Raw genomic sequence first — 14,362 nt, forward strand, 5'->3', positions numbered from 1 at the left:
CACCCATGGGGACACAGCGTCAAAGCTGGTGCCCTGTGGGGCTGCGGGACTCCCCCAGGTCCCGGAGTCCCACAGCCCTGCAGGGCTGGCACCCCAGGGGACACAGGGCTGGTGAGGGGATGAGTGTGGTGGCCTGGCTCTAAGAAAACCGCCCTCGGCCTCCCTGGGTTACCTCTGGGTTCCCCTGTGAAAAGGGCCAGAGGCATCAGGGCTGAGTGCAGAGCCATTGGCAGCAGCGATGGAAGAAGCTGTCATGGCTGGCTCTTTGCCTATCACGGCGGCGGGACTGCGGCAAACAGCAGAACATGCCTTGGTGGGAATGCCTCTATCAGATGAGCTGGGTAGGGGCTGTTTTAGAACGAGGCTGCCTGGCTACCAGGGTTCCACATTCTGTTGGGCTCCATCGTCAGGAAGTGAGGTCACTGCTCTTGTCAGGAAATGAAATCACTGCTCCTGTGTGGGGAGAAGCGCAAGGTAGGGAACCAGGCAGTGACTAGGGAGGTTTTCTGTCATGCTCATACCCCAGGTCAAGGCTGGGGGGGGGGGGGGGGGGGGGGGGACACGTGGAGTGTGGGCAGCTCCCGCTACCGCAGGTTTATCCCCGACACTGGAGCTGAATCTCATTTCCCCCCCGCCCCGTGGAGGTGGAGTGAGGGTGGTGCCCTTGGCCCTGCTGTTTAACCCGCAGGGGCGACTCCCCCGCGTCCCACAGTCCCGCAGCCCCGTGGGGCAACTCCCCCGAGTCCCGCCCTGTGGCTAGCACCCCGAGGGACTCCCCTGATGCACCTCCTGGTCTACTTCCCTCCTGTGCCTGGCAAGCCCAGCCCCGCCCACCTGCCCGCAGCCATCCTGTGAGGGCGTGAGGACCACCTAGGCTTTTATTAGTAAGATTTGGTCAATTACATGTTGATTTCTCTGCAGTTGGCTACATTTAGGTTGAGTTCCTGTCAAGCTCGTCCTTTTTACTGCTGACCTGCAAAATACTATGTTACATTTTAACATTTAGCAAGAATAGCATTTAGCTAGCCCTGTCCACACCGCGAGCCCCTTGTCTTATCTAACACTGGGAGGAGCAGCCGCAGAAATCTCACCGCTGTTTTCACAGCGGAGGTGCAGCTGAGAACGCCACTCACTCTTGCCCTGTTGTGGTAAGGAGCGCCTGCAGAAATTCACCACCACAAATGACTCTGCTTCTCTTGAGCAACTAGTTTGGTCTATAATCCTCTGAGCATTTTGAATTGTGTAATTGAATGTGCTTCCTCCTATCGTGTGTTGGTAGTTTAAAAATTCAGAGGCATACTTAGAGCAAGTGCCCACACTCCACAGTGTACATTTTGTGAAGTACTTTTATCCTGACTTTTTATGTTGTGTACTCTTGGTTTGCCTTTGGCTGGTTACTTCGCTTCCTTAATATATTATTATACTGTGCTTATTTTGTAAGCCATCTTCATTGTTTTTTGAATAGAAGGAATAAAGGAAAATATAAGACATAACCATTCATTATTCTGTCATAAAGATGAGTTTTAAGATGACATAACGAGCCCCAAATATTCCAATCTGAAGATTATGTGCTTTCCTTTACATCTACCACAATTACATATAGTCATTCCCACTACCTTACAATGACAATAGATGGTCATTTGTATGAGTAGGAGATTGACTGGAAGAAAATAAAACAATGAGTAACGGCGGAAGCCAGGTAAGGTGGAATGTGAAAGAAGGAAAAAAATGTGAGCAAGAAGAAAATATGCAGAGTTAAAGAGAGAAATGAAGAACTGTGCTCATTAAGATGGCAAGAAATAGAATGGGTTGGGAGGTGAGTATTGAGAAATATCAGTTCAAAGAGACTTCTGCATGGGAAACAGGAAGAAAGCCGTGACTTGTTCAAAGGGTTAGTCTGAACATCTGATTTTGGTAATAGCTTACAACCAAGGAAGGGTATGGGAGTTTCACAGTAATAACAGCGAGGGGATATCAGAGAGCAGGCGAGGGTGTAGGGGGGCAAAATCCTGGGCATTCCTTAATAACAGGCAGAAACCCGTTGTTTCCTTATGGTACAGGCAGTCAAGAGACCCCAGAAAAGGTGTTTTGTACAGCCCCCTGAGTCGAAGGGAGAGGGCTGCCCCTCCTTCCACCAGTTCTTGTCTTCTTTTATAAAAAGGAATTTAAATGAGAGACCCTGATTGCATTGTGATAAAGCCAGTTTATTGAAGCAAGCACATTTATTAAAGAAGCAAAGCAAGCAAATCTATTTCGTTTCACCCAGCTCAGACCACAGATGGGCATCACTCAGCCAATCTGAGGAGCGAGTTGGGTGAGGGTTTGAGGCATTACATACCCTCTTGTCTATGGGTTTCAAAATGTCTTTGCTGAATATCTTGGTATAGATTAAATCTCAAGGTGCCTTTCACTTTGTTGTGGCTTTCCCAGAATTCATGAGAAGCATCTGGCAATTTTATCTTGCCAAGCCTTGAGACTGATGGCTTCTCTGATTAGGGAGTAAAAAATAAAACTGCCCTTTTTTCCTCCCCCCACCCACTCCTTTCCTGCATTCTTTTGTTGTTAGGGAGGTTTTAAACCATTTGCTCTCAAGGGTCCATGGTTTGGTGAAGGTAATGGCCTATTACAAGCCTGCTGCAGACTGTCCAAACTACTTGGCCTTGTTTAATTTTCTTGTCTCAGTTTTCCTATTCCTTCTGCCTTGGAATTTTTCTAACTTCTCTCTATCCTGTAACACTTAATGCTCAGGTTGGCTGAGAAGGGTTCTGGGATGGATTGAGGCAGTGGCTGGGTTGGTTTGGGAGTAGAGGAGATTGGATGCTGGAATAGAAATAGGATATAACTAGGAGGAGAAGCCACACTTCTCAGGGAGTCAGGTGAGAGGAAGATCTCAATTGGAGAGTGCTGAGATCTGGCAATGGATCTACAACAAGCAAGTCAAACTCAAGAACCCAGAGCAGGAGAAATCCTGGGGTATGTATCCCCAGCACTTAACCTAGGGCCTGGCCCATTGCATGTGTTCCTTTTATTTTCATATAAATAAAGCCGGACCAAATTGAACTCTGTATCCATGTGATTGTGATTGCCCACGGGCCTGTGGTTAATGTCCCTACATGGCTGTCATGCAAGAAGGCCTTTCCTTGTGCATATGTGACAGCATCGGAATGAGTCTGCCCTTGAAAAAGACTCTCTACAGAGGAAAGGAAATAGATGAATGGGACCAAGACTGTGGCCTCAGTCACCTTTGGGTCATTTTACATGATGCATGTACCCTCTGGAAATCTCTTCTGACATCCTCTACCTCCTTACTGGGCTAATTCTTCTTTATCATGTTAGTCTCATCTTAAAAGTTACTCATCAGAGAAGGTTAGGTCTTCATGCAGAGCTGGGATAAGACATTTATAAACCCTAAGCACCTAACATATTCTATTGGCTCTCCCCCAATTGCCAGGCTAAATATGAATTCAAACACAAAATAAAAGTGAAAGTGAAACAAATGTTTATTTTTTTGTAATGGCTTACAACAAAATGTACACATATCCTGAATATAACTTCTTTCTAGATTTTCTTCTGATTCAAATTCTCTCTCATATTCTCTCTCATATTCTCTCTCTCTCTCTCCCCCCCCTCCCCCCCTGCCCCACCTTTAGTTTCTACTGGTGCCCCGAGCAGGTGCTGAGTCAATACTGGTAATCATATATAGTTGTTTGCTGAAATCTGTTTAATGCTTGTCTTCCCCATGACACTGTATCCTTCTATAGGGCAGAGATTCAGTTTGTGACATTCAAGAGCGCCAATATTTGTTTTACCAGCTACTCTAAAGATGCAAACAACTTTTAAGTAAGCAGTTAAGAAATCAGGGAACCTTCTAGAGTGGTAAACTGGACTTGTATGAGTAAAAGGGGATAAAAGAAGATGATGATGAACAAAATAGATCCAGAGACATAAAAGCCTAGAACAGACTGATGAACCTCAGAGGGAAGGTGGGGTTGGGTGGGTGGGGAGAGATTAACCAAAGAACTTACATGCATATATGCACAACCCATACACAGACAATAGTGTGGTGAAGGCCTGGGGGAGGGGCAGGTGAGGGGTGGAAAGGGGCCAAGGGGGAAAAAGGGCGACATCTGTAATACTTTCAGCAATAAAGATAAATTTAAAAAATGTTCACCCCACAATCATATAACTGTATGATCCCATAATTAACACTGTGTTTTTTTTTGTTTAAAAAAATAAAAAAAGATGATGACTTACTAGGTGAGGACAAATGAAATAACAGGTATGCTCCTGCATGATCCTGATTTAATCAAAGACTTTACAGACTATTGAATGTTGCTATTCTGGAAAGGTAAAGTGATTTCCTCTAGATGATTCCTATCAAATACATTGTAAATCTGTCATTGTAATCAATTTATTCTGGACAGTTTTAAAAGACCCACCCATAAAATCGTACTAAAGGCTGTCCTATTCTAGCCCAGATGCTTGATTCTGGCTCTCTCCTTCCATACTCACTTCTTCTGCCACTATTCAGTTATTCACCACATATTTGTCGAGCATTCAGCAAATGCTAGCCATGTGCTAGATGCCTGGGCTAATAGTCCATAGGCCCAGTCCTCAAGGAGTTCATAGTTGAAGACCTGCACACTGTCTTAAAATTATGTTATTAATAGCAACACAATTTAATTCTGTCATCTTGAACATATAAACATATTATATGTAAAAGTACTCAGAAATGCACTAATCATACCAATATAGAAAATTATAGGTAGATAGAATAAAGAATTATAGTTAGACATAATAACTTTTCTAGATAGGGCATTATTTCTTGCCAATCAGCATGTATACACCCAGTGACCTTGCTTGAAGAAACATCTTATCTGCAGAAAAAGAGATTGCACCTCATCTACACAAAGCAGGGGTGATGGTGCTGTCAGTGTGTAGGTGTGTTTTTATGCATGCATGTGTATATGCGTGTGCCTAGAGGGATAGAAATGGGGAGGTGATATGTGCACGTTTTATTACTCAGTTCACTTGGTTTTTATCCAGAGGTATTAATGAGTATAAAATTATAGGCTCGACCCTTAGAGATGGTTGTTAGCTTTACATAGAGGAAAACTCTGTACCATGACCATAGCTTGCACTTCCAGGCCCAAAATAGGACGAGAGAGAGCAGGTAATGAATCACTGGCATAACCAGAAATTCAATTCGATCATATAATGGTGGATCAATATTATCATTATAAATAAAAGGGAGGAGATTACTGTTATATGCATCACTCTGTGACTTTCCACTGTACTATGGGAAGAGGGGAAAAACCCTCACAATCACAATAGGAAAAATAAACAACTTTTTAAACACACACTATGTAGATGTTTCCCTCTGTATTATTTTCTATATGTTGTATTTATTTATGTACCTGTATAGAAAGATATAAATATAATTTAACCTTGAGTAATATAATAGTGTCTGTGAAGTCTAATTAACAGGCTTCAGTCCAACTCAGTAATTAATGACGTTAGTGAATGTGAGAGGTTCCACAAGTTGGCATTAGAATTCTGAATGGCATCTTGTTTTTACTTTATTGAATTGTTTTTGATATGCCAGACAAGGAAATACAACTTTTCTCCTTGTTAGTTAATTAAATAGTATAGTGGGAGAAATGCCAGTTTTTAGGTTGTACCCATTAGTTTTAGCTCCGTCTGTCATGCTTTATCAAGTTTAAGCTCTTGATAGTTTATAGTTTCAGTCAGCCTCCATCAGCCTCCCTAAAATGAATACTCCATTACTAACTCCTATACATGCTCGCATGCTCCTCAGCATCAGGCTGGGTGTGCAGTCCCGTACCAGAGACAACCTATTCTTATTTGAGGCCAGATCATGTAGAGAGGAGTGAGCATCTCATTGGGGGTTTTTGTAGAACATATGACTTGTCTCCAGCTGAAACCTGGAAGTCTTTTCTTCCTGCATCTCCCTTCCTCTTGACCGCTGTGTCCTTCCCCAGAAGCCGGGTTCCCAGCCTCTCTGTAGCCCTTGGCTCAGAGCCCAAGGAGATGCATCCCTGACTACATCCAACCCGGGAGGATTACAGAAAGTACTACACTTGCATTCTTCAAAGTGGGACATCTGCTGCTATTGATCATCTATTTTAATATAACTTTGATGCTTTATTAATTTTAACATTAATTTCTATTTAATATTTTTAATAGTATCAGAGGTGAGCAAATGTAACGAATTCTTTAATTCCTCTTTATTCACCTGGCTCACGTTTTTATTGATTAAATGTTAGGCTCAGGGAAAAAACATGCTTAATTAAATTAAATGTGGCCACTTATAGAAAGATGCAGTTTAACTGTGATGCAATAATCACACTATTAAACACTATACATTCTTGTAACTAATCCAGAGTTTTTCTTTAATTATTAATACATGGGGGGGGGGGGCGTTCCATATGGTGCTCAGAGAAAATAAGTGTGGAGTAAAAGATATCTTCTGTGAATGTACAGTGCTGGGGAGCTCAAAGTCTGTGTAACTTCTTTGTGTTTCTCTAACAATATCAGCTCCGCGGGGAACAGATCTGCAACATTTAGCTTTTACCTGTCCTTCTTCTCCATATCCCCAATTGGTTTCAGCTTCTTTCTCTGCAAGCCACTTGTCTTTATTTCATCATTCAGATAGAATGAGCCTTTGAAAGCTAGTGAATCAACAGGAGCCAGAAAATTATATATGCACACTGTATGTTTAATAACAGTGTGCATCTGGTTACTGTGAGTACAATTTTTAAAATTTCTGTTTAAACAGAGTTCGTGTGATAGCAGCTTCTTTTCTCTCAGGATTACTTGAGTGGAAAAAATCCCTTTTAAGGCCGTAACAGATCTTGTGGTATAATATTGATTAATTGGTAATACAAATTAGCTTTGACTTCAAAATATGGAAATAATTTATTTGAATCGCAATTTAAAGTAAGACCTCAGTTCTGAGTTTCCTGAGGTGGTTGATGCCCTCGGACACAACTCCCTCATAACAATGGTGAAGGTTGTTATTTCGTGGAGTAAAAAAAAAAAAATTATCTGTTGATCTTTACTATCATGCCTGAAATAAAACCACTAAGAAGAAAATATTGTTTTAGATAAGTTGTAGATAAGTTCAATAGAGTTTCACTTCATCTCACCCACATTTTTCAAATCACTAGACCCCTAGTACACTGGAGACTTTAAACTCATTGTAAAATGAGATAGCAGATTGGTAATTAATTGATTTAATATTGAGTGCCAAGACACAATTGAACCTCAGAACCCACAAACCCCAAATCCATTAAATTATTCTGTTTTCAACATCTAAAAAAATAAGCAGGTGATTTAAAAATAGCTATTTTGCTTTGCATAACCACAGTCTTGAGGAACTGTTAAATCATGTAGTCTAAGAAAGCTTTCAGAAGACTCAGATTTGAGCTAATGTATTTCATTGAAAAAGTCATTACCTGCTTGCTAATTTAGCCAAAAATATGATTTATCTCTAATATAAACTTTCAGAAATGAAAAATATACCATTGAAATTTTAAAATATCAATAATAATCAAGATTCAAGTTGCTTCAAGGATGCTAGAATCAATTTATCATTTTGTTTATATTGTGCCTTCTCTGGGTTTACAATCAATAATTTGTCAGATGCAATTATGTTTGTGAATTCAATTTTCTTTTGCACTGTTTGACAAGCTAGGTGTATTCCCAGATTATAAGATGTCTTGTAGGAGTTGAAAAAGAAAAACTCTTTGTTTTTTTAAAAAATATTCACTAGTTTTTCATATTATTTTCCATAATTTTACATCATGAGTACAGTAATCATTTAGTAGCTAGAAAAGCTGAGATACATGCAAAATTGGCTGGCTCTGATTGGTCTTTTAATCTACTGCATCCAATTTAATCCACACACCAAACATGATATAATAATAAAAGTACCAACAATAATAATATCAATAATAATACCTACTATGTGTTAAACACTGACTAGGAGCCAAGCCCTGAACTCAGTAACAGTTTCTTATTTAATCCTCACTATAATCCTGAAGTTGGCATTATTTTATTCCTATCATGACATTATTATTAATGGTAGTATAATTGCCATTTATTGAGCTTCATATATATTGAGTGCTTTACCTGCATTTTATCATTTAATCATCATATCAACTCTGCATAACATAGCCATATTGCCAAAATGGTTGTTAAAACACCGAAATACCCTGAAACCTATATGTTCATGTTGCCCAATGCCACCCCAATAAATTTAATTAAAAAACAAAACAAAACAAAAAAACATTGAAATACTTCCTGAGTGGGCAGTGAAGAGTTGCTGGCCTAAGTTCCCCAAGTGCCCCTTCCCTGTTTCTCTGGTTGCCCAGCTCTTCATTTGCAGACCCCTCAACCTTATTCTCCTCAAATATAGAAACGAGAGAGTTAACATTGGTCACAGTAACAGCCTTCCAGGACCCTGCTCTTGGGCCAAGGCCTGAGTCTATTCTGAATTGTTGGTGCCCAAGCTGTACCAGTTGTTAAATATGTTGACTGTTAGCAGGGATGTAATTATAATCATTCCCATTTTGCAGGTGGGGAAATTCATATAAGTTAAGCAATTTGCCCAAGAACACCCACCGAGGAAGTGTCAGGGCCAATAGTCAAACCCAGGCCTGCAGGCATGGCTCAGTGATTGAGTGACCACCTACGAAGCAGGAGGTCATGGTTCCATTCCCTGTCAGGGCACATGCCCAGGTTGCAAGTTCAGTTCCCAGTAAGGGGCGTGCAGGAGACAGCCAATCAATGATTCTCATCATTGATGTTTCTATCTCTCTCTCCTCCCTTCTCTCTGAAATCAATAAAAATATATTAAACAAACAAACAAACAAACAAACAAACAAATCCATGTTTCTCTCAGGTTAAAATACCTGTTCTGAGCTGCTACAGTGCACTAAAAAAAAGTCAGCTGACTGTTGATGTTGACTTCCCAGGCCCAACAGGGATAGGTTTGGAACTCTGTACCCTGTGTCTGACTACTTGTACAGTGAACTTTAAATTTCATGTTTTCCATATTTACCTTAAAGCTGTAAGAATATTGTTCTCCTAATGGGTTCCCAGCCATAATAATGTGCATTTAAGTACTAGGATGATAGATATTACTTTATATTATTTTGCCAACAAGCCTATATTCACTGATTTAGCTAATGTTGTATTTTGTGATCATCTCTCTATAGGTATTCATTCTTATTTACTTTACTAGAGGCCTGGTGCATGACATTCGTGCATTGGGGAGGGTCCCTCAGCCTGGCCTGCGCCCTCTTGCAGTCCGGGACCCCCAGGGGTCCTTAGTACTGCCACGGAGGTGGGAGAGGCTGCGCTCACCACCGTGAGCCTGGCTTCTGACTGACCACCAGGGGGCAGCTCCTGCATTGAATGTCTGCCCCCTGGTGGTTAGTGCACATCATAGCAACTGGTCGTTCTGCTGTTTGGTCTATTTGCATATTAGGGTTTTATTATATAGGATAACTGGGCCCTAAAAATAGCAACCTTGATATTCTGCCTAACCAAGAATTGTAAGCTACAAAAATAACATTTTTATATACTTTTAAACTATATTTGGAGGGGGAGGGACGAATCTTCTCTACTTCTGTGTCTCATCTATCATGTCTTTCTCTCCATTCCTGATTAAACACACACACACACACACACACACACAGCTTCCAATTTAGGATACATAAATAACCAGGTCACTTAGCCCCATCCTAAGTATTAAAGGCAATTTGAATGCTCTTGTTATAGTGCTATGTATCTTTTAAAGACAGTTATTTAGCACTGACAAATCTGCCAACTACACATTTTCACTTTCATTTAACAAAATGCAGTAGGCCTCCCAATATTGAATATACTACATCCATGCACCAAAGCAGAAAATTTACTCAGGGGGAAAGCATACCCTGGATGTGGTTAGAGAAGCAGTACATTTTATCCATATGCAGCATTTGCAGAAAGAATACGTAGAAGACCTTTGGAAGATCTGTCTGGTATCAGGGACAGGGCCAAGGAGGGTGTTTTTGTTGTTGTGTTTGTTTGTTTTAAATAAATTGATTTGAGAGAGAGAGGGAGGGAGGAACATCAGTTTGTTTTTCTACTTATTTATGCATTCATTGGTGATTCTTGTACGTGCCTTGACTGGGCATTGAACCACAACCTTGCTGTATTGGGATGATGCTCTAACCAACTAAGCTATTCAGGCAGAGCCAAGGAGTTTTCTTAATGGAGACCCCAGTTTTGTTCTCTTTCTGGGACAGCAGCCTGTGACTATCTCTTGCTGACCCACTGAAATTCAAGGTGGGCTTTTGGCTCTATCTGAAACTCCTGGGGCCAGTGGAGGAGTCAGCCTGCAGCAACACCAAGCAACCTCACCCCAAAGCAGCAGCAGGGATTGGATACTGTTATCTCTCCTGGGCCCTGAGCCACACCTGGTGCCCTAAGGCTGGTGCCCAAAGGCTGTGGCCACATGGCTCACTGGTGATGGCTAATCCTGGGGCTTTCAGTAGCATTTAGGAAGGAATGCAGCCTGCCCCATGGTCACCTTTCCACAGGTGCAAGGTGGCTGCAGGTGGGATCTGAGCTCAGAGAGTTGTAGGAACACGCCTGAAACTGGAATTATTCTTTACTTTTCTCCCCAGGGAGATCATAATTGGTGTGGAGAAGCCAAGATCAGAGCTACTGTGGTTGCCAAAGACTGGAGCAAGGAGGCTTTGGGAATCCTCTGGGATACTGATGGGAGACAGAAGGGACCAGGAAGGGGAGGGACGAATCTCCAGCAAGTACCATGAAAAGGGTCTCAGCGGTCGATGGTTGTGTTATCCTCATTTTTAAAATGTTTTATTTTTTTTGCAATTTCCTCCCCTGGGGAGTGTCTGTTAAAAAAAAAAAAAGGCACCCAAGTTGTGGAAAGTTCTGTTTATTTTAAGGCCACATTCAGACTGAATGGTACAGTCATATGTAGTCATGAAAATACTCCTAGAATGGTGAGCTACTTCCTATCCTTCATGATAGACAATCAAACATACACAAGAGGAGCCATCATTTCAACACAAATCTAATGAGGTCCTATTATAATGCTGCGACCTGTATTTGGCGCTCTATAGTTCAAGGGAGATGAGGCAAATGTCTGTTTCACCTGAAGGAGACAGAAAATAAGTTAACTTCTGGTTGTGAGCCTGTGCATCCACCGTTCTGCTTACATCCTGGGGCCCGGGTGCACCGTGCTCACTAGTAAGGATGTGGACATGTTGGAAAGGAAAGGGTTTGCTTGACACTCATCGATGCAGAGGGGATTACCTGGGGAAAACTTGGACAACTCACTGTTCTGTAGCGTTGGCTGCAAACATCGCAGTTTAGAAAAGTTTCATCCACATTTTGACACCTCCCCCAAAGACTGACATATGGAACCAGAAAGGTATTTTATTCATTCAAAAGGAGAAATACAACCTTCAGGGACTTGGGGGGAGCCCATTGTTTAATTTTTCTTCCTGTCATTCTTTGAACGGAAACCCCATAAGAAGCCAAATCATCAGAAGATACCTTGAGGAGCATAGGCTTAGAAGAGGATGTATTTATGAGAGATATTTAATGGCATGATGTTAAGAGAGCCCAATGCACACATTTCTGCTCTAAGGAAATACCTACCAGGCAGACCAGATACTTAGTGGAAGCTGGCTGGGTTCCCTTTCCTCAAGATACAATTTAAATGGGCTCTGCCAGTGTTTACACTGTGAGCCTCCTTTTCCTATGTTCTAGCGGCAGACCAGGTCTCTCTACCATACTTGCCTTCACTTTATCACTTAGGTGGCAGGCTATTTTGTTTCGATAAGGTACACCTCAGTGCTGATTTTGATTTAACACCCAGGGGACAATCTGGTTTCCCATTCGTCAAGAGTATCTCCTTATCTCATGTACTACTTACAAGAGTGATTACTAAACTTTTAGCTATTAATCATGTTGACATTATTTGCAGTTTTACATGAGTTCCAGAAATGGAAGAAATAAAGAGCATAGAAATAGAGTTTATCATTAACAAGCTAAGTTTAAAATTAGGGTTTCTGAATACCTAACCCTTTGATAAATTTACTGGTTTTTGAAAGTTAATTATACGTTATTTTGCTATTTTTATTAGCATGGTTATTATTTAATTGGCCACTAAGGCGCCAATGAAAAGAAGAAAAGTCTACGTATTCTGGGGAAAACAATTGATTAAATTTCCTAGGAGTAATATTCATAGGAGATATAAAATGTTCTGCAAAACCATTGTCACCTTGGCATTCTCACACTGTGATTGTGTCTCTATGGGTCAAGGAAATTGCTATGTCCAGTAAACTGTTCAAAATGGGTAAGTGAAATCGGTGTCAGTTGTAAATTAGTTCAAGTCAATTTGGTTGCTTGCCACTGAGGACCCTGACTAGCACACAAAGTCTAGCTAGAGCCAGACTCCTTGGCTACTCTGTGCATGCTTTCTTTAGCCTTCTCTTGCTCATTCCTCTGGATTAGGCTGGAGCCAAGGTTTGGTTTGGAAAGTCACCTTCCCAGGGGAGCAAGCAGTACATTGACTTATATCTGGATGGGCACAGGATTGGTTGTTAAATCCACTGGGTTTCCCAATTGCAGGGGGGTGGGAGGGGATGGAGGGAATGTCATCATATAATCAAACCCTCAGGGAAGTTTCCTTCCCTAAACAGCACCCCCTGCTTCCATCCTCAAGAAATCAATGTGTTAGTTAATACTTGCTAAATAAATTGATTTGTTTCTGGAAGAACTGGTTTTTAAAAAAATTTTTAACTCATATCTACTCCATTTTTTTTTTTCCTAAGTAGGAATGTACAGAGGACAATAGTCTTGTTATTCAGAGTAAATTCCTGATCCCAAGTTCAGGGATATAATTGCATGTAAGAAAATTCAAGGTTCATCTTGGATTAACTTTTTTATTTTGTAATGCTAAGTTCATATTTTAAAGTTATATTTTAAAAATACTTAAAATAATTAGATATACTCTTTTAAAAAATCTTTATTGCTGAAAGTATTACATTCCCCCCTTGACACCTTCTAGCCCCCCCCCACTCCCGCCTTCACCACACTATTGTCTGTGTCCATGGGTTATGCATATATGCATACAGGATATATTCTTTTTTTATAAGAATTAAAGGTATGTACACTCACTAAATTTTCTGAATAGCCTTCCATTGTGGTTAAAGGATAATTAGCCTAACTTTACAGAAAGGAAATTAAAACCAGAAATATTCATACTCACTCCTAGTAAGCCAATTTGTGAAAACTGAGTAGTCACCAGATTCTAAAATTCCCTGCTCCCATTATATAGTTATGTTTTTCAGAAATGCCTTTTCACAGTTCAAGAATAATATCTCTTCTACCCAAGAGTAAAAATAATTAGTAAACAAACACTTGGGAAAAAAAATGTTATTTCTTGATAGTAATCAAAGGAATGCAAGTGAAAGCAACTTTAAATAGCATTTTATATCTACTAAAATAGCAATATATAACAGTAATCGATGTTGAAGTAAAATTTTGTACTCATTCTTGATTAACGTAAATTAATATACTGTAAATTAATATAATCCTTCTATAAAAAATCTCTCTATATAAAAGCCTAAGTGACCATTGCAACCAAACTGACAACTGAACAGGCTGGTGGGGCGACCAGCCCGGCAGGGGGGTTAGTGAGGGACGACCAAACGACTGAGCAGCAGGCTGCAAAGATGGTGGCACCCACAACCAATAAGGAGGTAATATGCTAATTGACTGCCATGCCCTCAAAGATGGCGGCACCCACAGCCAATAAAAAGGGAATATGCTAATTGACTGTCATACCCTCAAAGATGGCACCCACAGCCAATAAGGAGGGAATATGCTAATTGACTGCCATGCCCTCAAAGATGGTGGCACCCACAGCCACAAGATGGGCCCGGCTGCTCCACATGCCTGCCTCTGGAGTCCCCCAGCCCCCTCAGCCCCCCAGCTTCCCAGGGCCGCCCAAGGCTCAGGTAACCAGGGCCGGCTGAGGCTTGCACTGCCGGCAGTGGCAGCAGCAGAGGTGTGATGGGGGCGTTGCCTTCCCCTGATCACTGGGTCGCCTCCTGTTCCTGAGGGCTCCCAGACTGTGAGAGGGGGCAGGCCGGGCTGAGGGCCCCCCTTCCAGTGCATGAATTTTCATGCACCAGGCCTCTAGTAAGTTAATAAAGAAAAACGGTCATAAATAGAATCAAGTCCTTTGCTCCATTAATTCCTGAACTTTGAGGAATTTGTCCCAAGAAAATAATTCAAAAGAAATAAAAAT

The sequence above is a fragment of the Myotis yumanensis genome, unplaced genomic scaffold, assembly GCF_028538775.1.
Source record: "Myotis yumanensis isolate MYYU_CA2020_CCGP unplaced genomic scaffold, mMyoYum1.0.hap1 SCAF_2, whole genome shotgun sequence".
NCBI lineage: Eukaryota > Metazoa > Chordata > Mammalia > Chiroptera > Vespertilionidae > Myotis > Myotis yumanensis.